This window comes from Cryptomeria japonica, chromosome 10 (genome assembly GCF_030272615.1).
Source record: "Cryptomeria japonica chromosome 10, Sugi_1.0, whole genome shotgun sequence".
NCBI lineage: Eukaryota > Viridiplantae > Streptophyta > Pinopsida > Cupressales > Cupressaceae > Cryptomeria > Cryptomeria japonica.
The window spans coordinates 42,542,544-42,568,374 of NC_081414.1; the positions used below are offsets into that span (position 1 = coordinate 42,542,544).

A 25,831-nucleotide genomic window follows, 5' to 3' on the forward strand; every position below is an offset into this window, starting at 1 on the left:
TTCTGATTCTTTACATTTCAGAAAGTAGATCCAAGTTTTCCTAGAGTAGTCATCAACAAATATTACATAATACAAAAATCCCCCCAATGAAGGTACGGACATAGGTCCACATACATCAGAATGAACTAACTCTAAAATTTTACTTGTTTTCCTAGTACTATTCTGTAAAGCACACTTAGTATTTTTACTTAGGGCACATCCTATGCATGCCCCTAAATGATATTGCTTTAACTTAGGTAGACCTGTGACAAGGTCTCCCATTGATGATAAAGCTCTAAAATTTAGGTGGCCTAGTCTTCTATGCCAGATTTCATTGGCATCTGTAGTTTCATGAATTAGGGCTAAGTTGGGCTCTATACATAGCTCATACAAATAGCCTTGTCTTTGACCAATTGTTTTAGCTTTCTTGATGGATGAGTTCTTTGGCCAAGCCAATACTTTGTTGTCCATGAAAGTTATTCTGTATCCATTGTCCTCCAGTGCTGATATTGAGACTAGATTTCTCTTGATGCCTGGGACATATAGAAATCCTCTAAGTTGTAATGATACACCCGACTTTAGTTTGATGGTGCAAGTTCCAACTCCTTTGACTGGATGTGTAGAATCATCTCCGATAGTTACTTCCTCATCATTCTCCTCTTTCATGGAGTCTAGTACTTCTCTGAATCCTGTGATGTGTCTGGATGAGCCATTGTCGATCACCCAGGAGTTCACTTTGTTTGATGCTTGGTTTGTGATTTCTGAATAGAGTACATACTTCTCGGAGTCCTCTTCACTTTTAGATTTTCCTGTTTTGGCAAATGTGGCTTGCTTATCTCTTTTTGGACATTTGGCAACATAGTGCCCAAATTTGTCACATCTGTAACACTGAATCTGAGAAAGGTCCTTCTTGAAGGAGTTCTTGCCGTGACGACCTTTTTTCTTCCTGAATTGCTTATGCTTGCCTTTCTTGTTTGAGTTCGTATTTAGAACTTGAAGATCTTCATCCATATTCTTTTGTTTGATCCCTTTCTTATTTTGCCTTGATTCCTCTTGGAGACAGTCAGCCTTTAGCCTATTGAATTTTGGGAATTCATCCCTTGCACTGATGCCTTGGACGAATGTTTCCCATATGCTAGGCAACCCATCTAGAGCAATGAGGGTTAATTCTTTGCTTTGGATCTCATATCCAAGGGTTGCCAGTTCATCCCTTAGGGCAGATATTCGCATGAAGTAGGCATTGACTGATTCTCCTTTTATCATGGCTATGTGATTTATTTCTCTTTTTAAAGCCAAGGTTCTACTGGCATTAGATATCTCAAAAGCATCTTCAAGTGCTTTGAACATGTTGAAGGTTGTTTCATGTTTCCTTATAATGGGCATAATATTGTTTCTTACCCCATCAACTATGATTTTAATAGCCTTACAATTTCCTTCTCTCCAAATTGCTTTGTCAGGTTCAGTCTCAGGTTCTGCAATTTCAGTCTTTACAAATGATTCCACTTTATTTTCTTTTAGAATCATTTGAATTCTGAATTTCCATGCGGAGAAGTCATCACCTCCTCCGAGTCTGTCTTCAAATTTGATAGCGCTAGCTATTGAGAGAATTGTGATGTTGAATATATGCTTGATTTGAATTTTAAGTAAAATTGAACAGCCTCAGGTTTGATTTAACTATAGCTTTGATAACATGTAAATGATGTTCAATTTACAATTCAATATGCAAGATGTATTCTTAATTGTATTCTCTATATCTATGTAATTTTCTATCTCTATTATAAATCTGACTATCTTCTTTGTTTGACAAGTGAAAGGAGTATTTTTCGATTTCAATATCCTCTTCACAAATATCAAATGATATATATATGCAAGAGGGGAGGATCAAGCAGTGCCTTGACCGGTCATGTCTTATGGACATGACCGATCAAGACACTAATTGATCGCACCCTTTGATATATGTTATCAACCGGTGTTTAATTTATTACCAGCCCGATACTAATCGGGGTTCACGTAACATAGTGTATATGCCAATCGATATTCACGATGGTGTTGGCGTGGCATATTAACCGATGGGAATCGGTGTCTAAGTTAACTGACACCGATCACTAACTAAAGGTTATATATCCCAAGCGGTGCATACTTTGCCACCCGAAAGCAACTCGATAATTATTTGTTTATTGCTGGGAACACATCCGATGTGAATCGGAATACATAGTTAACCCGATAACCATCAGTGATCACCGATATACCATGCTATAACATGATTATCGATATTGATCGACTAAGTAGATTTGATATATAGAAGAGGAATGATTATCAGATGAAAATGGATTGAAGTTTTCTTGATGGTTTATCAATAGGATAAATGATTGAATGAGAGACTTCATTTATCTCTCATTCAATCATTTATCTTACCGAAGCTATCATGCATTAACATCTTTGCTAAAACGTAAACATAGATCATATAATTTTGAATTATCATCATATAATTTTGCATATAAATTTGACATATTTGAATTATCTGTGATGTCCCCATCAAATTTCTAATATAAAACAAGATTTCGTTAGATATTGTGTAGCTAACTTAGGAAACTCCTTGTATTATCTTTATAGACCTAAGAATATCAATAGCCAATACAACATAAGACAGCAGCAACTATGCCGCACTTGATTAGTCACAGCAGTAGTTCACCATGGATGAGAGAGATCAGTATATAAGTATTTAGATACTGCTTTCATGGGATATCAAGGAAACTGAAGAAAGTGTTCATATTCAAGGGAGCTCTTGAAACAAATATTATATGTCAAAATAACATACAAGATAGCTACTATATTGACACTGGAGTTATTGTTAAATAGCAAATAAAGATTGGAGGATTTCAGCTTTACATTCCTGTAGCGATACAATTTCTACTACAGCTAATCACGATAATTCACGTTGAGGAAGACCAAGTATCCAGTCAACCAAACCAATATCAATAACTGCTGCCAATGGGATGAATGTAAGCGACAGACTAAATAATCAATTGATTAGTTGGTTAGAACAACAATTGTAATTAGTAATACACAAACAGCATATCGAATTAAGAAATATTTATATCAATATCTTCTTAAAGGCATTCGATTAGGTCAAATATGATATCGTAACAAATAGCTGAGGATGATCTGCATAAACAAAGGGGGTTTAGTTATACTTATATGTGACAATGGACACTACTTATTCTTATCGAAAATGATCATTAGCTTATTACAATCCATTTCTGTACAAAAAGAAGTTAATAAGTTAATCATACAATTAACATCGTAAGCCATAAACTTATAAAGGGTGCGATTACCATGATACACCCCAAAGGGATGCATTACTATACTTTCTCAAGGCTACCAATGGTTCATAACTTTTAATTAGTTTCCAAGAGGAGCGAATACTAGGGAGGAGAAGATATGACTTATTTGAAAGGTTGTGACCGTTTGGAAGGAGATATTCACCAAGGCAGATATTTGTAGAAAGATTATAACAGATTAGAAAAAGGAGGAGAGGAACGGGCAATGATCAGATAGATGGGAAATAATTATATAGTGTGTGCTCATAAGAGGAGGACAGGCAATAACATTTTGTTCTGGGGGTATGCAGAGGGGATGTGCTTGATACGTATGCCTAATATATAAAACCCGATACAATGTCTATATGCAGAATTCAATAGTAATATTATTATAGACTGCAATACATATGGGTTACATTTCAATTTATATACATATTGGCAGACATGTCAGATCTGTCTGTCTTTACCAACCATTAAATATATTATTAATAATTAATATTTTGAAGCAGTAGTAGTATTAATAATCTATAGAATAAGTAATTAGCAAATACATAAATTATTGGTATAGTTAATTCATTTATTTATTTATATATATACTCAAATCTGAATAAGAATTAAGGAAGGGTTATAAATATGGATATTGATACAATAATAGATATCAATATAATAATTATAATTAAAACAGTATCTTTAGAAACTACTCTACAGTAAAACCATAGAGTGTAATACTATCTGAACTTAAATATATATATATATATATAAACAGTAATTTGAAAGAACAAATAAATGTGAGATTATAAATTTGATTGAATTATGAATTCAATATCAGGAAGAAGGTTATGTTATCACTGATTGAATTCTGGTTAAGATGGTTTTGTCTCCTAGTCAATGTAGCTTAAGTCATAAGTATGTTGAGATGGATTAATTCTGGTTAAAACAGGCTTAAATCTAGTAGGGGACATTACACCTAGCCACAAGAGAAGTATTTAAACTTGTCGATCATTGCAAAGGGATTTCCAACCTTCAGTAGCTACCCATAACTATTGTAACCAACCCTTTTGTTCTCTGAGAACCCACCTCTCTGATTCGTCATCCTATCGGCCTACCTTTCGAAGAGATGACCTCAACTAAGATGCATGGTTCTGGATGGATGCTCCACTGGTGGGAGGGGATAGGAAGCCTTCTTTGGAACCACCACTCCATACCCACCCCAAACACCAGTGAACTTCTTGCACAATGCAATCCCTTGTCATGGCCACAAGATAAGTATTTAAACTTGTCAATCATTGCTCAGGGATTTCCAATCTTTAGCAGCTACCATAACTATTGTAACCAACCAACAAGTCATAACTAAACTTGATGAGTGTACAATGTAATTAAAGTAAACTAATATGTGTTTTAGCTATCAACATCCATCAAGTGGATTTGACCACTTGGGTATCATGGAAGTTTATTAGGATATGAGCCAAATCTACACACTCTAATGTTGGTGAAGGTAGGAAAATGGATGAACCCATTTGTACACCCATGATAACCAGCCTTGCCTAATTTGAAATCTATAACAGTACTTTCCAACCTTTAGCAGCTACCCATAACTATTGTAAACAACCAACAAGTCATAACTAAACTTGATGATTGTACAATGTAATTAAAGTAAACTAATATGTGTTTTAGCTATCAACATCCATCAAGTGGATTTGACCACTTGGGTATCATGGAAGTTTATAAGGATATGAGCCAAATCTACACACTCTAATGTTGGTGAAGATAGGAAAATGGATGAACCAATTTGTTCACCCATAATAACCATCCTTGCCTAATTTGAAATCTATAACAGTTTTCAATCTCCATATCCCTAATCATTAAAATGGTAAAGACATCATTTGATCTCTTAAAATTCTTCAACCCTACTTTGTAATCTAGTTGTGGATTTCGCAAGAAAAAGTGTCCGTTTATTGGGACCTTTTCCAACCCTATAAAAGCATCAACATGCACCAAAGAGTAAATGAGCTATGACATCATATGAAAAGCCCTAGTGTTAAAGAACTTTATCGGTTAAGGAGTAGACTTGCTGATAAAATGAATCCAATCAACGTGTCTCTTTCCTTCACAAATAAGGTTGATAATGTAAAACATCGAATTCTTGGAAGTTCTTGCTTCTACTTGGCCCATCACTTAGTTGAGTATAGTGATCATTGGGCTGAGTTCTTCCCTAAAATCATTTTGGTATAGTATCTTTGGCAAGCAAGTAGGCCTCTTTGTTTCATTGAACCATCTCCGTGTAATTTATTTTTAAATCCTGCCCATTGTTGTCCCACTTATGTTCACATGCTTCTAAATTAATCAGATGGGTCTCTTTATATGGCTGCAATGCAAATGTTGATTCAAAGGTTTACAATCACTCAATAGTTGGAAGCTAAGATACAAGATTCAACTTTTGAAGCCCAAGTGCTGGTTCGGGTTTGATCTGAGTGCGAGTCTCGACCCAATCCAACCCTAGGTTCACACCGGAATTAGCGGATTCTAACTGGACAAAGCAGTCATGAAAATGCAATCTGAGGCCAGATGCCTACGTGATATCTTAATTAAGATAAAAATCAATACGTTGTCTCACAGTTAACTCCAATGCTAAGCAACTTTTGTTGTAAAATGTCCACGAAAGGCCGTCCACTAGAGTTGGGAGGCTTAAATCCCTTGCAAAGAATGTGCTCGCATAGGTGTCAACCATATAAATGAAAGTTAGAATGAACTTTAATATTTACTTTTGTTTTTTATTCAATATGTTAAAATTTAATATTTTAAAATATTAAAAATTTAAATTCAACTTATATTATAATATATCTATTATATATATTATTATATATTAATTATAAATTTATTATTTAATATTTATTTTTATTTTATTACTTCTATTAAGTGCATTTTTTATTTATTGTTATATATTTATTTTATTATTTTAAACATATTAGTATTATTTTATTACTCATTTTAAATGTATTACTTTATATGTACAAACATACCCATACCTGTACCCAAGGAAAAAAAAAATTGTCGTATCTACATACCCAAACTCATATCACACACCTGTATCCCGTACCAGTACCAGAATCAGCAACTTAGGTTGGAAGACATAATCCTTCTGGTTCCTGGCTTGTAATGATGGCCACAAGCTATCAGCAATTCAAGGGAATGGATTGTGGTAGGATACGAGGCAGCTAGTAAGAGTCCACTTTCCACTAATTTGACAGCCAAATTGCTCTTTGCTCTAACTCTTTCGTCCAACTTCAAATCATGTATGTTCATATGACTAAGCATTGCAGTTCAAACATGGCATCAGCTATTTGACAAGAGTGTTTTTGGCTCCAAGAAATCCTCATGCAATATAATACTTAAAGCGTCTTCTTCATAATATCTGTGACTTGGAATATATAACAATTTGAAAGAACAGTCCTGCTGTAACTGGCAGAACAGCACTTTAGAAAGAGAGATTTGATATGACAGAAGCAACAAATGGAAGAATTTGAAGGGTAAGCTGACACGTATGTTAAAATTTTCTTTACTATAGCTGCAACTTTACAAATGTTCTTCCTTGGCACCAAAAATCAGACCTTTAAACCTACAAAATCAAGAAGAAATAAAAACTTTCTGCTATGTGCAGCAAAAGGAGTAACCGTTTGTGATTTTGAATAAGGAAAACATGTTTATATAGGAATATTTAGCTCTAACCCTTGCTTTCTTCTAAACATAGGCTGACTAGTATAAGGTGGCACTATTCTTTCAAGTGTTGTTTTTCTTTAATTATAAACAGGGCACCTACAATTTAAAAAACATCTACAAGATTGAACTCAAGATTAAGAAAGGCGCATGTGACCAGTTGATAATGCCTTTAGATGTAACCACTACACTTACAACCTTCATGTAGGTCATGAATAATATTTGACAAGCCTTCACCACCATCCATTTAGTTGACATCCTCATCTACAATAAGACTTGACTGAGCATGCTGCACATGTTGAGAAGGTTCTTGACATGCTTCTTACCCACAACTTACAAGCTAACTTAGGGAAGTGTGCATTTGGTGTAACTCAGGTTCAGCATTTGGACTACACCATAGATCAGGAAGGATTTCATTTAGGTCTAGCAAAGAATGAGATAATTCATGATCGGCCAACTCCCTTCATTCATACATAATTATGAAGATGCATTGGAGTTGCAAATATATGGTTAGTTTACGTTTGGATTCTCACCTCCACTAGCAATTGCACCAAACAATGTAAGGTAATTCATCATTCCAATAGACACAATCACAACATCAAGCATTTGAAGAACTCAAGGCCAGACTTTGCTCCACACCCATCCTTATGCCTAATGTCAACCAATACTTTGAAATAAAGACCAATGCATCTGATTCTGCATTCATACATTACCTGTTTTCACTCAAAAAGGGCATTCTGTTGCATATCATTTTGAAACACACTGACATTGTGCAAAGATATTCTACCTACAAAAAGGATCTCTATGCAAATCAGGTTGTGAAGTAATGGTAACATTATCTCTTTGGTAAGGAGACCATCAATTCACAACAACCACAACTCTCTTCAATTTCTGCATAAACAAAGCTCAATAATGCAAGGCACATGAAGAATGTGACATACTTGTAGAAGTTCCATCTACTAAACAAGCATAATGGAAAGGAAAGATAACAAAACGGCTGATTGCCTTGGCCAACCTCCAATCACTTCATTGTTAACAATACTGAGTACACAAGGCCACAATGCCAAGGATTGGGTTTCTTTCTTGAGTTTCTGAGATTTTCTTCTATCCTTCCTTTCCTTTTTCTCAAAGTTGATGTGTTATATACCAATAAACTGAAACAAATGTAAAGAATCCAGCAAAAAAAGAAGGCTACAGCAATCTCCTTTTCTTTGTTTGAATTTTAATTCTTTCATAGAAACTTTTAATAGTTAATAAAGTCTAAAAATAGAAACTGAAGTGATTAACCATAGAATCTCAAAAGCAATATGACAATTACTTCTCCAACAAGTTGAATGGATATGTCACAACATGAAACTCATCAAAACACACTTCAATATTCCAAATAAATGAATGTTCTAGACATTTCATATTGTGAAGACATGAAACTCATCAAAACACTGTAAGGTTCCATACACAGTACGATCCTCTTCAACTGCTCCACGTACGGTGTAACTTGTGTATGGCCTCCTCAGAACGTACGGTGGTGATCGTATGGTACACTTCTCTCAACAGTCGGCATATGGTGTAATTTGTATGGCTCCTTAGAATGTATGGTGGTGACCGTACAAAACACTCCCCGCAAGAAGTCGGTGTGCGGTGAGCGTGGATCAATGACCTTGACAGTACGGTGGTATGGTCATACGGTAGTAGCCGCACAGTGAGTGGGTGGTATGGTCATACGGCGGGGCATACGGTAGTGGTCGTACGGTGAGTGAATATCCACCAAGTTTTGCCCTTGAGCCCTCCAGACATTTTAGACAGTTTGGTGTTGCACAGAGAAATGAAATGAATTATTAATATTCCAGACACAAGAGACTTAGTTGAAGGTTCGTACTTGCTAGAAGAAAGATTCGCACATGCAAAGAGAAATTATATTGATAATGATTGCACAACAGATTATACAGACTCCGAACAGAAGCAGAATAGGGTGAGGAGAAACTCCCACCGAAACTGCGTATGCCAAGTAGGGAGGATCTCTCACCTCCAAAATTGCAAACAAGCTAAACTCCAACTGGAATTCGCACATACAAAGAAATTACCAAATTCACATACCTACAACAATGACTAACTCGGCCATAAATATGGGCTCCGGCAAATTTCCCGAAGGGTTACAAACGGGTGGCCACGACCAAAATAAAACTTGACTAATTAAATAAAGGGCCTGAAAGATTTATTATTAAATTTGGGGCCATACAATAGAGTATTTTAATTTTATTATTTAATTATATCGGGGACATCACAATCCTCCCGGACCAAGAATTGCTTGCCCTCAAGCAATTGCAAACTTGGATGCTCCAAGAATTTGCTCGCCTTCCCAGGTGGCATCCTCAATCGGTAGATCCTTCCAACGCACAAGGAACTCCTTGACTGTGCGCGATCTCAGCTTCTCTCTGACATCAATGATCTCCGTCAGTTCCAAAGTTAGTTTTCCTTCTTCGTCGATGGGTGGCAGATCCTCGGACACTGTGACACACTGCCCGACGGCCTTCTTGAGACATGACACGTGAAAAACATTGGGAATCCGACTCCCCTCAGGAAGCTCCAGCTCATAGGCGACCTTGCCCACCCTCCGAACCACCCTGTAGGGTCCTGTTGACGTGTATTTTGTACACAATCATACACAGAATAAAATACCCAAGGGTACCTTATCCTCTCTTGAATAAAGTCTCTGATTGCTGAAGATGTCGCAAAAGGATCAATCAGGGTGACTCCAATGTTCTTTTATGTAGGGTCTCTACGTGTGGATAAGCACCAGTGGTCGTTGTGATTGCTGTTTCATCAAGGGGACTTACGTATCCGAAATGCGAGAACAAGATTTCCTAATACTAATGAATTCCAAAAAAGATCAAAAGGGGGGAGGGTTGCAAGAGATAAACTCTAATCTAATCCTAAGAATGACTCAATGTAGGCTAGACTTGGCAAGATTCTACCAACTTCAGTATTGCCAAGGAATTACAACTTTACTGAAACTGATGCGATCTTCTAAGGTGAATAATGATTTTCAAATCATCAAGAATCATAGGCACTACCATGAAGGTACATATCAATGACTCAATAATGAATGAAGGTTTATGCAATCCAAATATTTCCAGTCGACCACACAAGGCGTCCTTACAATCAGCAAGAAGCTAGTGGTTTGGAGTATGAATCTCACCAAAGATCAAACCCAACACTTAGTCCTTCAAATTTAAATACTACTTCGACCGAGAATGATTCAAGAAAGTAAACAACCATGAAAATAGCCACAAGAATTGCAATAAAACACCATAACTTCAATATTTTATTGATCTCAAAGCCATCATAAACAACAATTGTCTGATATTCCTTCCTCAAAGCTCAATCTTGCTACAAAATAACTTGCTTCTAAAACTCTAACTACTTCTTATTGCTCTCTCTTAGTTCTATCTCTCTATCTCCATCTATCTATATCAAAATGAAAATGAGTGAGGGTATATATAGCATCCTCAATTACAATGAACGGTCTAGATCAAAAGAAGATCAATGGCCGAGATTATGACACCTAAACCCTAATTAGGGTTTTATTACAAAAAGTCCCCTTTTATTGCACAACATTAAATGCATAGCCAAATATTAAATTTGGTACAAAAATCTAGGAAACATAGACCAATGACAATTAAGGTGCCACATCATCTATAACAACCTTTCTTCTAGAATCTTATTCCCTTTCCAATGCTCCTTCTTAGCATATGCAATGAATCTAGACACGATTCCTTCGATCTCAGCAAGTGGAATCTCGGGAAGATTCTTCATTCGTTCCTCCAAGTGTATGACTTGATCGAGAGCCTTGAGCAGAGCAGTGTCCCATCCAGGTTCAAGTTCTTTGATCTTCTCAATTAGGAGCATGGTGGCAAACATCTGATCTCGTTGCTCATTTGTAATAACATTCTCATCTTTGCAAAAGATGACCTTGACTCTATCTTCTAATTCTTGCAAATCCACATCTGTCTCAACTGCAATCCTCCTGCCAAGAATAGTACATAATACTTCAAACACTTTGTCCTGGATCGGATGGATAATCTCTTCAACTTGATTGCATTTGTTACTGATGTCCTCAAAAAGAACTTCCTTCATCTGAAGTAAAGTTGACCATTGGAGTAAACTATGAGGTCCTCCATCTATTATCTTTTCTTGTGCTAAGACCTTCCTTGATGTTTGTCTGATTACTTGCAGGACAGGAATGATAACATCCTTAGTATGAGCAAAAGCAGCTACAGTTATCATTAGGTTGTGGATGACCTCAAGAACCTGAATAGCTCGGTGAATGGTCTGCATCATCCTTGTTGCAAATTCAATAGCAACTGTATGGGATTTGTCAATCCAAGAGCTCATAAGCTGAACCAAACTCCTGACTCTCTCTGCCTCGCCAACTGATTCAAGAGGAAGTGCCTGTGTAGGAGATACTGCTGGATCCTGACGTCTCAAAGGCTGATTGAGATGGCTAAAGTAGCCTCTCCAAGCACTGACCTCTCGCTCAAGCTTCCTACTCTTTTCCATTTCTTCTCTAAGCTTGTCCTTAAGTGCCTCAAATGAATCAGTGGCATCATCCAACGTCTGCTCGGCTGTGAGTGGACCAAGCTCAAATGTCTCTACATCATATTCCTCTGCGAGGATCTCACCTTCATACTTGTCTACTGCTGGTGTAGCTATCTGCAATTTCCTGGATCCTGTCTCATCTCTGATCATCTTGGACATCTTGGTGGCTTTCCTCTTTTCTGTCACTTCCTGAGAATTTCCAACAAGGCTCTCTAAATCAATCACATTATCTTCGTCCTCGATCACAATCACCCTTGTTAGTCTCTCTTTTAACCAATCTGGAATGGCAGATCTTGTTTCTCTAACCTGTATCTCATTAGGCAATGTTTCTTCCTCTCTGAGAGGAGATGTCACTTCATCCTCGTTTTTGTCTTCATGAAGCTCATTGACTTGGAGAGATCGGCTTGATGAACGTTGAGATGCCTGTCCCTCTTCATGTTTATCGTTCTGTACCATTGATTCCATAGATTCCTCCATTTCAAGTGTCCTCTTCTCTTGTCGAGAAGATGTGCCGGATGAACGATCTCGGTTGGCCTCTGGCTTCTTCTTGGAGGATTCCCTTTTCTCAGGTCTCTCTTTTCTCTTTGAGCCTCTAGGATGAGGATTACCCTCACTTACGCTTCGAAGGTTGCCTTCGCTTGTGCTTCTGGGATTAGGATTACCTTCACTTACACTTGCTCCTCCTTCGGATGGCCTTTCCTCCAAAGTAAAAGTCATAGATATGCCTTGCTCTCTCAACTTTTGATGTTGCACATCAACCCATCTGCGAGTACAAGACAAAACTGGAGCCATCAAGGCATCTAGATCCAAAATTTCAGGTTCATTCCAATCTAGCTTCACTGCTTTGCTTTCTCGGTCATAAGATGATTGGAGATGTCTGCCACTATCCTGAGCTTGGTTGGCCACTTTGTAAATTTTGCATTTTCTGATAAAGTCTAAAGGCAATCTGGAATGCATCTTTCTTTTCACTTCAAGATCATCTGAGAGATTCATCACAAAGTCCTCTACCTGAGGTTCATGTCTGTATTTCCTTCCGACTGTCTCTTCTATATACCCATAAGGATCAAAACTCTCTCTCATGGCAAAGAATGAAAATGAATATAAAGCTAACTCCTTTTCCGCATCATCCATGGCTAGGGCATTAGGACATACTTCAATTGAATTTCCTAGTATGATAGGAACAGGAATTCCATTTCCATGCCTGTGTCTGAATGCCTTTGCATACGCTGCCAACTGTCTAATTACCTCAAGTAACACTATTCTGTCTGTCGGATATCTTGGCAACATGTAGGGAGGTGAAGGACATCCATGAACTCTAATATATGTAAACTTCTGGAATTGGATAAACCATGCACCGTACCTCTTTACAAGCTCTTGTGCATCTTGAGATAGCCGATTGTGAATCCCACCTTGCAATGTCCTGGTGATGTTCATCGTGAAGGTATCATTGACTAACTTGTAGTTACTTCCTGGCGGATGATGCAAGTGCACATAGGAATCACAAACTCTGACTTCCCCGGGCCCTCTCCCGATCACTCCTCTGTGAGGGAGTCCTGCATATTCAAAACTCCTGATCAAGGCATATATGATGTATGAACTCATGTGGAAAGACTTGGTAGCCTTCAGTCTTCTTAACTGCACGTCCAAGCAATGGCTAATCATTCTAGCCCAATGAATTGTTCCTTTTCCTTGAACTATCACTTGGATGAAGTAGAACATCCACTTCTCAAAATAGAAGGCTTGAGGAGCCCCTGCAACTCGGTTGAGTAATGTTATCAAATCTCTGTACTCCTCCTGGAAGTCGATCCTATGTGGTGTGTTCGGAATCTTGCTCAGGCGAGGACGACTCTTGAGTAACCAATTCTTGTTGATGATGCTCAAGCAAGTGTCTGGATCATCTTCATACATGGACCTGGCTCCTTCTAAGCTTTTATAAATCATATCTTTATGTTCTGGCAAGTGAAGAGCTTCACTGATAGCTTCTTCTGAAAGATAAGCAAAAGTGTCTCCCTCCTTGGACACTATCGATCTGGACTGTGGATCATAATGGCGAGCACACTCGATCATCAACTCATGGCACTGGATTGCTGGAGGGAAGCCGGCGCCTTGATAATGCCACTTTCAATTATTCTCCTTGCGACAGGTGATGGCTTGCCAATGTAAGGGACCTCTCGAAACTTCTTCACACTGAAGTTTCCCAGGTTGGTATCTCCAATGTTGCTCCACTTAGACACGATCTTGGTCTCCAATTCTTCGTTCTTCTGATCTTCCTTCATGAGGGCTGGACGACTGGTAGATGCTCCTGCCTTCGGGGTCGCCATCGTGACACCTACACAACATTTCATAATGAGTAATAGATTTTGCAATATAGAAATATAGATTGGATTAAAGATTGAATTTAGGAAACTTCATGATAAGTCTTTGAGTTATCATTTCCTAAATACGATTGAGCTACTGGAAATTCAAAATTTCAAAATTCAAAATTCAAGACTGAGACTAGGACGTTTCAAAATTCAAAATTTGGACAAGGGAGATCTTGCCATACCTCACTTTGAGAGCTAACTCTAACAAAAGGATGCAAAATTAGGAAATTCGCCTAGGCAAAATGAAGATTGAAGTCTTCAACGTGATCCTCCTCTAGCAAAGGCGCCTCCTTACTTAATTTCACCACCTTGAGGACAAATTCGCTCCACTTGCAACAAAATTCGCACTCTTCCTTGGATGGAAATTTCGCACTTCTCCTTGCCTTCTCCAAATCGCATGCAAATGAATGATTAAATGATGATTTGAAATGCAATATCATACTTCCCTTTTATAGGCGCTCACCTCTTTAATTATCTCTAGGCCGACTTGAAAATAAGGCAAATAATAACAAAAAATTAAAATAAAAGGAGGCCGACTTTTGTATAAATATAAAAATAAAACCCAAGCGCTCTCCCTCTTATTTAATTAATTAATTAAAATACCTTTGTAATTAAAAACTTCGATTTTTTAAAGGCCTAAATTAATTATTAAATGCCTTGTGCGCACCCATTAAATGCCAATTTTAATTAAAAATATCAAGGTTCATCGAAATTTAGCATTTAATGCAATTTGAAAATGATGTTGGCGCCAAGACATGGGAAGAATAATGAATATTAACCTCATCGCTCTCGTCCCTGGGAGAGGGACAGGAGCGCTTTAGCATTTTGTTCTTGAATTTCTCGCTTTTTACGTTCAAAGTCACTTCCCTTACGTCCAAACTGGCATTTTAATTGGGAACCTTGAGCTTGATCTTATTCAATCTTTTGAATGAATGTCTCTTAGACCATTTTCGCCCTGGTCCCTTGGTGAGGGACAGGAGTGAACTTTGCTTTTCTCCTTGATCATTTTAATTGCCAACTTACGTCACAAGGCAAGAAATAACTTCATCCATTCATTCTACGCATACTTAACTTGTCCTTTGCAAGGCAAATTTGATATTTGAGTGATTTTCGCCCTGGTCCCTTGGTGAGGGACAGGAGCGAACTTTGTATTTTTAGCTCAAAATTGTCAACTTTTAATATTAACTCCTTGTTCATCACCTTTCTAATGACATTTCGGACCTTGCATGACTTCGCCTTGATATGGTTTTTTGAAGGAAATGATTGTTTTAATGAATATCGCCCTGGTCCTTGTCTGAAGGACAGGAGCGAACTTTTGCTCCTTGTGCTAATCCTTGATCATATCGACCTCCAATTGTCTTCAAAGCGTAAAATAGTGTCTCTTACTCCTTCTTGAACGTTTGAAAAGGAAGTGGCATTCAAAATTTAAGCATACTTGACTATTTCGCTCTGGTCCCTGGGAGAGGGACAGGAGCGAGTTAGCTATTTCCTTCAAATTCTCATAGTATTTGTAACTTCACTCTTCCTCGAAGCATTCCAAACATCATCTCCATCATGCGTCTTGGCTTGGATCCGACCAATCTTGAAGGAAAAGACTTGATATTCTATATTTCGCCCTGGTCCTTGGCTGAAGGGCAGGAGCGAACTTCCATTTGCAAGCTTATTCGTGTTTTGCCAACCTTCCAATTTGTCTTCAATGGATTTATTATGCTCCCCTTCACTCATCTTTGACATGAAACTCGCTTCAACTTGGTGGGAAATTTGTCTTAGGAGGAAATCGCTCTGGTCCCTGGGAGCGGGACATGAGCGCCTAGGCAAATATGGGCTTACTTGGCGTCTTGCAATCTTCAAAATTATCTTCAATAGATTCGTTATGCTTTCCTTTGCTTGCCTCAAACTTAAAACTTTCTTCACCTTCGCCACAAACTTGTCTTTTAAGGAAATCGCTCTGGTCCCTGAGAGAGGGACAAGAGCTATCATTGAAATTCGCCTTGGTCCTTGACAGAGGGACAGGAGCGATCCTGACCTTTTGGGTAGATTTTCTCCATGATGGCATTTTCAAGTTATATTCAACTGATAAAACACACTTTCTTTGTTCTCCTCAAATCGCGAAATCATTAAAATCTTGCAAGGACAAAGCAATCTTAGATTTCAAGCTCCGGTCCTTCAGTGAGGGACAGGAGCGATTTTGTCCTTCTGGCACATTTCCTTGTTTGCAAATTTCTTCAAATTATATTCAATGGACAAAGATGCCCTCCTTGATATCTTCCAATCCAAAAAAACGTCTTGGTCCTGCAAGGACAATTGAATTTTAAGAAACAAGCTCCGGTCCTTCAGTGAGGGACAGGAGCGATTTTTGTCCTTGAGGTCAAAATCTCAACTTTTCATTGCAAACGGCTAAATCCTGGCGTTCCATCATGTTGATTTCACCTTCCATTGCGTCCTTGACGCTTCAATTTGATCAAAATGAGGTCAAAAATGGTCTAAGTAAGTCATTTCGCCCTGGTCCTTGACTGAGGGACAGGAGCGATTTGACTTTAAACTTTAAAAATTTGCCATTTTGAGTCTCAAAAATCTTCTAAATCTTCAATTATTGCATCTCCTGGCGACCCTGCACAAGACGAATGAAGCAAGTCAATAACCCAGACGCATAAAATACCAATTTCACCCTGGTCCCTGGCTGAGGGACAGGAGCGATTTTACCTCTATAGGCCAAAATATCAAGAATTTAGGCTCTCAGTCACTTCACAAGGCAAAATTAGGTTATCTCCAAGGCGAAGGATCAATTATCAAACTTTCCAAAATTTGGTCAAAAATTCAATCAAACAAAATTTCAAAATTCCATCATCAACACTTAGGCAAAATTTGGACTTGCTTTCAAAATTCCGACTGAATCTAGACAGATTCACTTGACCCCTTGACAGATTCACCCTATTCCAAAATTGCAATCCATACGAGGATGCTCAATAACCTTCAAAATTGACTGGACTGCGGCTTGAAAATATCAAAAAAAGAAACCCTAAGGCTTAGCCCTAGTCCAGACGACTCACTCACTTCCCAAAAACCCTAAAAAGCAGAGAGAAGAACAAGGCAAAACTGAGCAAAAAGAGGGGGTCCCCATTTTAATGGGGCGATGTGTGAAATGGTCACAACAGGTCCATATCAACGCAGCTTCAACTTCTCCTTACAACTTGTCTTCAAGGAGGATTGTCTGTACGGTTGAAGTCAGAGGTATACCAAATCACCCGCCTCAAAATTTTGCTCAATCCGATGTCTATCAGCATACATCTTCTGCTGGTTTTGAGCCCTCTGCAGGTTATCCTTGAGAGATCTCAGGATATCCAAACTCTCCTGAAGCCAATCTTTGGCCCTTGGTGCACGACTATCTCCCAATGCCAGATCAACAAATGACGAAGGTTCATAACCATACAGTGCTTTGAAGGGTGGCATGCCTATCGACATGTGATAGGTGGTGTTGTAACAATGTTCACCCAAATATAACCAACGAACCCAAGCCTTTTGTTGTGCTGAGACATAGTTCCTGAGATAACCCTCCAGCCATTTGTTCACAATCTCGGTCTATTCGTCTGTTTGCGAATGGTAGCTAGTGCTGGGCGACAACTCGGTTCCTACCAACCGAAATAACTCCATCCAAAAGGTACTCAGAAAACGGCTATCCCTGTCACTTACTATGTTCCATGGTAGACCATGTAAGCGGAATACCTCACGGAAGAACAACTCGACCACTTGAACTGCTTGGTATCCTATGGGAATGGCAAAAAAATGGGCATACTTGGTCAAGCGATCTACCACGACGAAGATGAAATCCTTACCTTGCACTTTGGGGAGCCCACTAATGAAATCCATCGAGATGCTATCCCATTTCTGGTTAGGGAATGGCAATGGTTGAAGCAGTCCAGCGGGTAAGGTGTGCTCAGATTTGTTCTCCTGACAGGTGAGGCATTCCCGCACGTACTGCAGAATGTCGTTCTTAAGTCCCTTCCAGGAAAACCTTTCCCGGATCTGTCTGTAGGTTTTTAAGTATCTCGGGTGTCCGGCCAAGGGAGAGTCGTGCATTTCCTTCAAAATCTTCTCCATCTTGGACTCGAGTACCAAATAAATTTTATCCTTGTAGTAAATGATGTCGTCAACCACCTTGTATCGATCATCCTGCAGTTGACCATCCATCAGTTTGCATGCAAAAGTATTCTTGGAGTATTCAACCAACAGATGTTCTTTCCAATCCGCCGAAATCTGGGATAGAGAACATATGGCAGGCCTTCTTGACAGGGCATCGGCTACCAATCCTGGGAATGGGGTATCTATTCTTGATAGTCTTCTTGTTCAGTGCACGGTAGTCAACACACATTCTGAGAGTTCCATCCTGTTGTGACGTTTTCACACATCGCCCCATTCCAGATGGGGACCCCCTACTTTTTAGGCCCTTCCGGTCTTTTGGCTTTGTTTTTTGGGTCTTTTCGTAGCAGTCTCGTCAGTCTCTCCACTTTGCAAGTGTTTGGGGGTCATATTGATTAATTCTTCTTTTCGTTTGAGCAAATTTGGTTAAGTCTGGGACTAGTTTTGTTAATTTTAGGGTTTTTGCCATTAGTCCTAGATTTTAGGGGTTTCTTTTAGGGTTTTGGAAAAACTGAACTTAGAACTGGAATCGGGACCCTTCAAGAAACCTCTCAGTAAAATTTGAGCAAATTCTGAGCACTAACTATTTTTAGTAAGTTTCACTGCCTCCCGGATTGGTCTAATTTTGCCAAAAATCAAACTTACTATTTTTAGTAAGTGCTTTCCTGACCTATTTTGCCCAAACCTTGACATTTTGAAACACTTACTATTTGGGAAAATCTATTTTTGGCAAGTTCTTCACAGGAAAACACTGAAAACTGAACATCCCTGAAGACGCTAAAGACTGAACGCTCTTGAAGATCATTTCTAAATCCGAAAGAGTTAGAAGGCGGACAAGTTGGATCAAAAAAATGGTTAAGTTTGGAACTCCTATTCCAAAAGAGGAAAGCATGCAAAATCATCCAAGTCTGGAAATTCACATCAATCCACCAATGTCATCCTGATCTGAAAATGGCCTGAAATTTGACTAAGTCTGAAAGTTTGAAAGATCTTCCAAAATCCAGAATTTGCATTATGATTCCTAGGGACCTGAAACCACTCTCAAACATCCTGACAATATACATGAAATATAACTTAAAGTATAAGAAAGGAAAAAGACATTGAAGATGCCACTTATACTTAAATGTTATATTTCATATATATACATGTCCTAAATTGGTAGAAAACATCAAATTCCTCCTCCACAGTGAAATTCTGCCCAAACACTCAGCAGGGCGCCAAAATGGAGGGGTCATGGAGGATTCAACATTTGATGAAATTCCTCCTCCACGGTGAAATTCCGCCCAAGGCATGGTGAAGGCGCCAAAACAAGGAAGTGATGGAAGATTCCAAACAAAGTGTGAATTCCTCTGCACATGGAAATAGCGCCCTAGACTAATGGAAAGCGCCAAATTGAGGGGTGCTTGGAGGCATGGAAAATGATCAATTTCCAAGACATGGTGAATTTCATGCTTAGGCTTGAAAATTGAAAATTTGTCTAAGGCATGAAAGTCCAAGGGTCAAGGAGGAATGAAAAGCAAAAAAATCCCCTCGAGAAATTTTTTGAAATTTCCATTTTTAGACAACAAATCTTATCAGATCCGGAAAGTTTTACAAATTAGGACTCGTGAGATAATTCTCTATCTCCTGGACCCGAGTCCTAAATTTTAGGAAAATTCCTAAAAAATAGGAAATGTGGCAAATTTGTCAAAAAGCTCCCTGCGAATGTGATGAATTCAAAGAACACAAAAAATCCTTCCTCGAGAAAGAATTGTGCCCAAGAAGAAGAAATTCTGAAAAAAAAATTGACTAAGTGGTGGAAATACCTTCCTTCACGACATAGTTCTTGGAAATCATGAAAATTGGCCAAGGCATGAAGAATTTCCTTCCTCGGGGGTAAGGAACAAATTTCTTTTCAAAGGAGAATTCCTTCACAACATGAATTCCACGTCGGGATGAATTGAAGGTGGAAAAACAATTTCTTGGCAAGGAAGGAATCAGGGATGAACTGAACAAGAAATTTCCCCTAGGAAAAGTTTTTAAAAATCCATTCTCAGGCATCAAATCACATCCAAATTTCAAATTTTTTATAGATTTGGATTCGTAGGAGAATTTTCTCTCTCCTGGACCGTGGAACCCTAATTTGGAAATTTTCCTAAAAAATAGGAAATGTGCAGAATTGATGAAAAACCTTATTCAAGCAACGAAAGTTGAAGACTTCAAGAAAATTCTTCTTGAATCAAATTTTCTCTCTCCAACAATTCAAGATGTAAAAGAGCAGATATACGACGACAGGGTCCACTTGCATGGCGAGGATTTATTGAACGCATGGCAGCATGGTGGCACATTCATTGTCGGAATATTTGACCAAATGGCAACCCGGTCGTTGCATGTTGAATTTATGGTAGATTCCTTTTGCATGCAGTCGTCGCATGTGGAGGTGATGGTGCATTTATGACATGGTGGGGCAATTTTTGCATGGATGAATATTCAACACATGTTGGGTGAATTTGAAAGAGGTGGTGCATTTAATGCGCAATAAGTGCTATTTGGGGTACTTTTAAATTAATTGTATATGGGCGTGATGGGTTATTAATTGGAGATTCCCACCTTGTTGCATCTTGAGTGGAGAATCTTTTAGGGAAAACCCTAATTAGGGTTTGCATGTAATCATGGCCTGAGGCCTATATAAAGGGGTGAGCCCCCTTATTTGTAAGGAGAGATTATTATCTAAGATTGTTGCATCGGGATTGTTGAAGTAGCCAACTTAATACATTGTTCGATTTTGATGGTGTATTCTTGTTCTATTTTAGCAATCTGCATGGTCTTGCTCTCTTCAGTCAGATTAGATTTGCTTACATGTTGTTAGGAGAACCGGATTTGATAGGAGTACTTGTTGCAGAATCCGAGCTCGTACTTTTGGTGTGCAGTTGATTGTTGTATACCATGCAAAGTTAGACTGAGCCTTTTGTTATGTGTGTGCGCTTAACTTCGATCACCAGTGAAGATTGTTCGATCCGATGGTCCATATTGGTGATCTGAAAAACCTCTACACACCCTTTGAAGATTGCATCGCCTTCGCGTAGTTGTGCTCTGCCGGCAAAGCGAAACGTGGTTTGATTTTGCATGGGTGATCCTATCTCCTATTCTTACGATTAGATTAGCTTTAACATAGTTCTCTCTACCCTACTCTCATTTACTTTCTGCATAATTCAAAAATCAAAAATCTAAAACTAAGGCTTTCATTGCAAATCATCCATATAGAAATCCTTGAGCTTGCATGAGTTTATCATCTTCTTCAATTGAACACACATAAGGCCCCTTGGGTTAACAGCAAACCCATCAAACAACTGAGTCATGTCCACATGGTGGAGGAACCTTGGAATTAGCCGTTTGAACTTTATGCAATCTTAGCATACGGACTAATTTTGCTCAAGAGAGGGTAAGGTGACCGTTGGTAACTTTATTCTATGTTCGAAGCTGTCAAAAAAACACGTCAACACGTCCTTCTTCACTAGTACCACCGACGATGCAAAGGGGCTAGAGCTGGGCCGGATCCATTCTCTATCGAGGAGTTCCTAGATCATTTTCTCTATCTCTTCTTTGTTCTTCGGGTGTCGATAGGGTATGGTGATAACGGGTATTGCTCCTTCTTCCAACTCGATGGTGTGCTCAAACCCTCGATGTGGGGGTATACTAGGTGGAATATCAGCGAAGACCAAACTATGCTTATCCATAACCGCCTGAAGTTCCTCATCCTGGTAGTAAGTCAGTTGCCCTTTCACAAGTTTTGTCGAGATCAAGCAATGTGCTGCCCAGACTACTTCATCATGTCTGAAGATGGCTTCCATATGTTTGGCGGAAATCTCCCTCGGGCCACCACTCTACATTCCTTTGAGAACCACCTTCCTATCATCCGCCTCGAATGAGAACTCCATCTTTTTGAAGCTCTGCGTGTACTAGTTGAGGGTTTCCATCTATTGAATGCCCAATATGACATTTGTGTCATCCAGATCTACTACAAAGAAATTGTCTGTCACCATGTAATTTCCCATGGTGATGCTTAGTTGCGGACCAGGTGAGTGCATGATAGGAGATTGCCTCCTGCCACCTTGACATCGAACCCTTCATGCTCCTTTGTATGCAAACCCCTTCGGGTGACGAGTGATGAGTTTATGAAGTTGAGGGAGGCCCCACTATTGAGCATAACAAGGACTCATTGCCCTTGAAGCGTACCATGTACCCTAAACACACTGCTCCTTGGGGTACCTGCCAATGTGGCAATGACGCCTCCCCTCCATACCAATGTGGAAATTCTCTCCGTTGAGCTTGTTTCATCGGCAAATTCTTCCCCTAGTAGTTCACTTTCCTCATGCTCCTCTTCTCCATCGGACATCACCTCAATATCATGAATCTTCCCTTTGCCCAAACATCGGTGTCCTGGCTCCCATGGCTCCCTGTAAGTGAAACAAAGCTTCTTCCTTCTGAGTTAATGTTTTGTGGCCTCATTCAGCAATGACTTCTTCGGGAAGGGTTTATTATCCTTCTTCGGAACAAAGGGTGGTTTGGGATGTGCAAAATTTCTGGAAGAGGAAGATTTTGCCATGTTACGAACCTTCTTGATTGCTTCCGTGAGCATGTCGGGGTTGAACCCTTTCACCCAACCCTTCAGGGGTTCCACCAATCCGCCCATGAACAAGACTACCAATCTCCGCTCTGAGATGCCTGTTACCAACACAGATAGCCTCTGGAACTCTATGATGTAACTGTCCACAGGTCCCGACTGTTTTAGTTGTGCCAGCTCCTTGAAATTGAGTTCTGGATCCTTCCCATCAAATCGGTCTATGAGCCTCTCTGTGAAGTCGGCATAGGAAGTTATCTGGTCATGGCCGAGAGTGACCATTCCATGATGCCACCATTCATGAGCGACTCCTTCCAGGTGAAGTGTTGCAAACTTGATAGCTTCATCTTCAAGCATCGGGTTGAGTTGTAAGTAGGTATCTGCTTTTTGTACCCAAGCTCGTGCCAAGGTTGCCCCGATCCCATCAAAAGATGACATATTGATCTTACCAACCTTTTGCTTGATGTCATCGTTATAGTGACCGTAATAGCCCCGACTTCTGTCACCAGAGTATTTCATCCGGAGCTTAACATAATCCTTGAAGGATATGTCCCCCTCGAAATTTGCATCCCTCCAATCTTGGTTCGACTATGCTTGCATCTCCTGAAAAGTGGGTTCTTGCTCCCCACATGACGCTTCTGATTTCTGGGGAAAAGTAGGCATCAGCGGTCATGAATGTGAGCATTGGGAATTTGATCTTCCAGTGACCGAATTATCGCCCTGCCTCTGTTCTCCATTCGTTTTTCCCAAGGCCAATTGTCGTAATGTTTCCTCCATGAATTGTTGTCATTGTTCCCCTTTGGTTATGGTGTCGTTGAGTTGAGCTTGGCTTCTGGTTAGCTCCCTTAGTAGTGCCATGACTTCTCTTGCAGGATCCTGTGGTTCCCCCATTCGGTCGGCAAAACGGTACCTCCTTCTAGTGTACATCTGCATCCACTACCCAACAGGCTGGCAAGATCACCAGCTCTGATACCACTGTAAGGTTTCGTACGTAGTACGGTCTTCTTCAACTATTCCACATACGGTGTAACTTGTGTATGGCCTCCTCAGAAAGTACGGTGGTGACCGTACAGTACACTTCCCTCAGCAGTCGGTGTACAGTGTAATTTGTATGGCTACTTAGAACATACGATGGTGACCGTATGGAACACTCCCCTCAAGAAGTCGGTGTGCGGTGAGCGTGGATCAATGACCTTGACCGTACGGTGGTATGGTCATACAGGCTAGGCGTACGGTAGTAGCCGCACGGTGAGTCGGTGGTATGGTCATACGAAGGGTCATACGGTGAGTGAATATCCACCGAGTTTCACCCTTGAGCCCTCTAGATGTTTAGACAGTTTGGTGTTGCACAGAGAAATGAAATGAATTATTAATATTCCAAACACGAGACTTAGTTGAAGGTTCGTACTTGCCAAAAGAAAGATTTGCACATGCAAAGAGAAATTATATTGATAATGATTGCACAACAGATTATACAGACTCCGAACAGAAGCAGAATAGGGTGAGGAGAAACTCCCACCGAAACTGCAAATGCCAAGTAGGGAGGATCTCTCACCTCCGAAATGGTAGACAAGCTGAACTCCAACTGGAATTCGCACATACAAAGAAATTACCAAATTCGCATACCTACAACAATGACTAACTCGTTCATAAATATGGAATCTGGGAAATTTCCTGAAGGGTTACAAACGGGCCGACACGACCAAAATAAAACTTGACTAGTTAAATAAAGGGCCTGAAAGATTTATTATTAAATTTGGGGCCATACAATAAAGTATTTTACTTTTATTATTTAATTATATCGAGGACATCACCCTACAGCAATCTCCTTTTCTTTGTTTGAATTTTAATTCTTTCACGGAAACTTTTAATAGTTAATGAAGTCTAAAAATAGAAACTGAAGTGATTAACCATAGAATCTCAAAAGCAATATGACAATTACTTCTCCAACAAGTTGAATGGATATGTCACAACATGAAACTCATCAAAACACACTTCAATATTCCAAAAAAAAGAATGTTCTAGACATTTCATATTGTGAAGACAAAAAAATTCATTAAAACACAACTCTAATATTCCAAAAACCAAACTTCCCAGATATTCATATTTTGTGACTATTTGGCCCTTCAGAGTGGTTCTCGGGTGAAATTTGCCACCAAAAAATAATGCTTTCTTTCATTGTGTTATTAAAAGCGTAAGCTTTCTGATGCATTAAATGGTTTTGAATTCTGATCAACAGGTTGCACCCCCAGCAAGCTGACCTTGTTTTCAGTATTTCCCAAAATTATTTGATGACTACCAGCTGCATCAAGCATATGCATCACAATATAACCTGAGCACTAAGTACAATATAAGGTGCTCATCAAATTTATTAACTATTATTACTTTGACTTTCTTCCTGGTAATCAAATTTATTGGCTTGTATTACTTTGACTTTCTTCTTGGTAATCAAAAGGCTTCTTGTCAACCTATACCCAAGTGCAGTAAGTGTGGGTGCAGGGGCAAATGTGAATCAGCTACAGGTGTGCCAGAGTTCCAAAATCTAGGAATTATGTGTGTGTGCGCACACACACACAGACATATAGAGAGAGAGAAAGAATGAGAAAGACCTCAAACCCTAAACTACAAGATGCACAATTGCTACTCGCATTCAAGAATTGCAACGAGTATCAAGAGGACTCAGTACCATAGACCCCAAAGGAACTAATGAATCACACATGTATTTCAACAACTTCAATCCCACCTTCACACACAGATACACATAATTATGTGTTTATAATCGTATTTATATATAGAATCAAATAAACTAGTAGATGCAAAGATGCTAATCACATTCAAGAATTAGTCCAAGGGCAGTGCATGTTTCAAGAGGAATCAGTAGCATAGATCCCAGAGAAAATCCAAATGAATCTCAGTATCCCTTCTATTTAATGTTCTTCAATTCCATCTCCCCAATCAAGCTACTGCTATTGTGCTCGTGGCAATTCTTGAACACATCCTCATCTCTCCTTTTCAACATAACATTCATCACCAATCAACAATATCAATCTCACCCTCTAGTACATTCTTAACATATTCTAGCATGTCGAATTGCAACACTAGACAACCTTCTTATTCTCACA

The 25,831-nt window shown here is 39.2% G+C and overlaps 1 protein-coding gene across 1 annotated transcript in view; it reads right to left on the reverse strand.

The window, feature by feature from the left end:
• The window catches only part of LOC131048815 (aspartic proteinase 36), a 112,193-nt gene that overhangs the window by 73,793 nt on the left and 12,569 nt on the right, over nt 1-25,831 (reverse strand). The window lies entirely within an intron of this gene.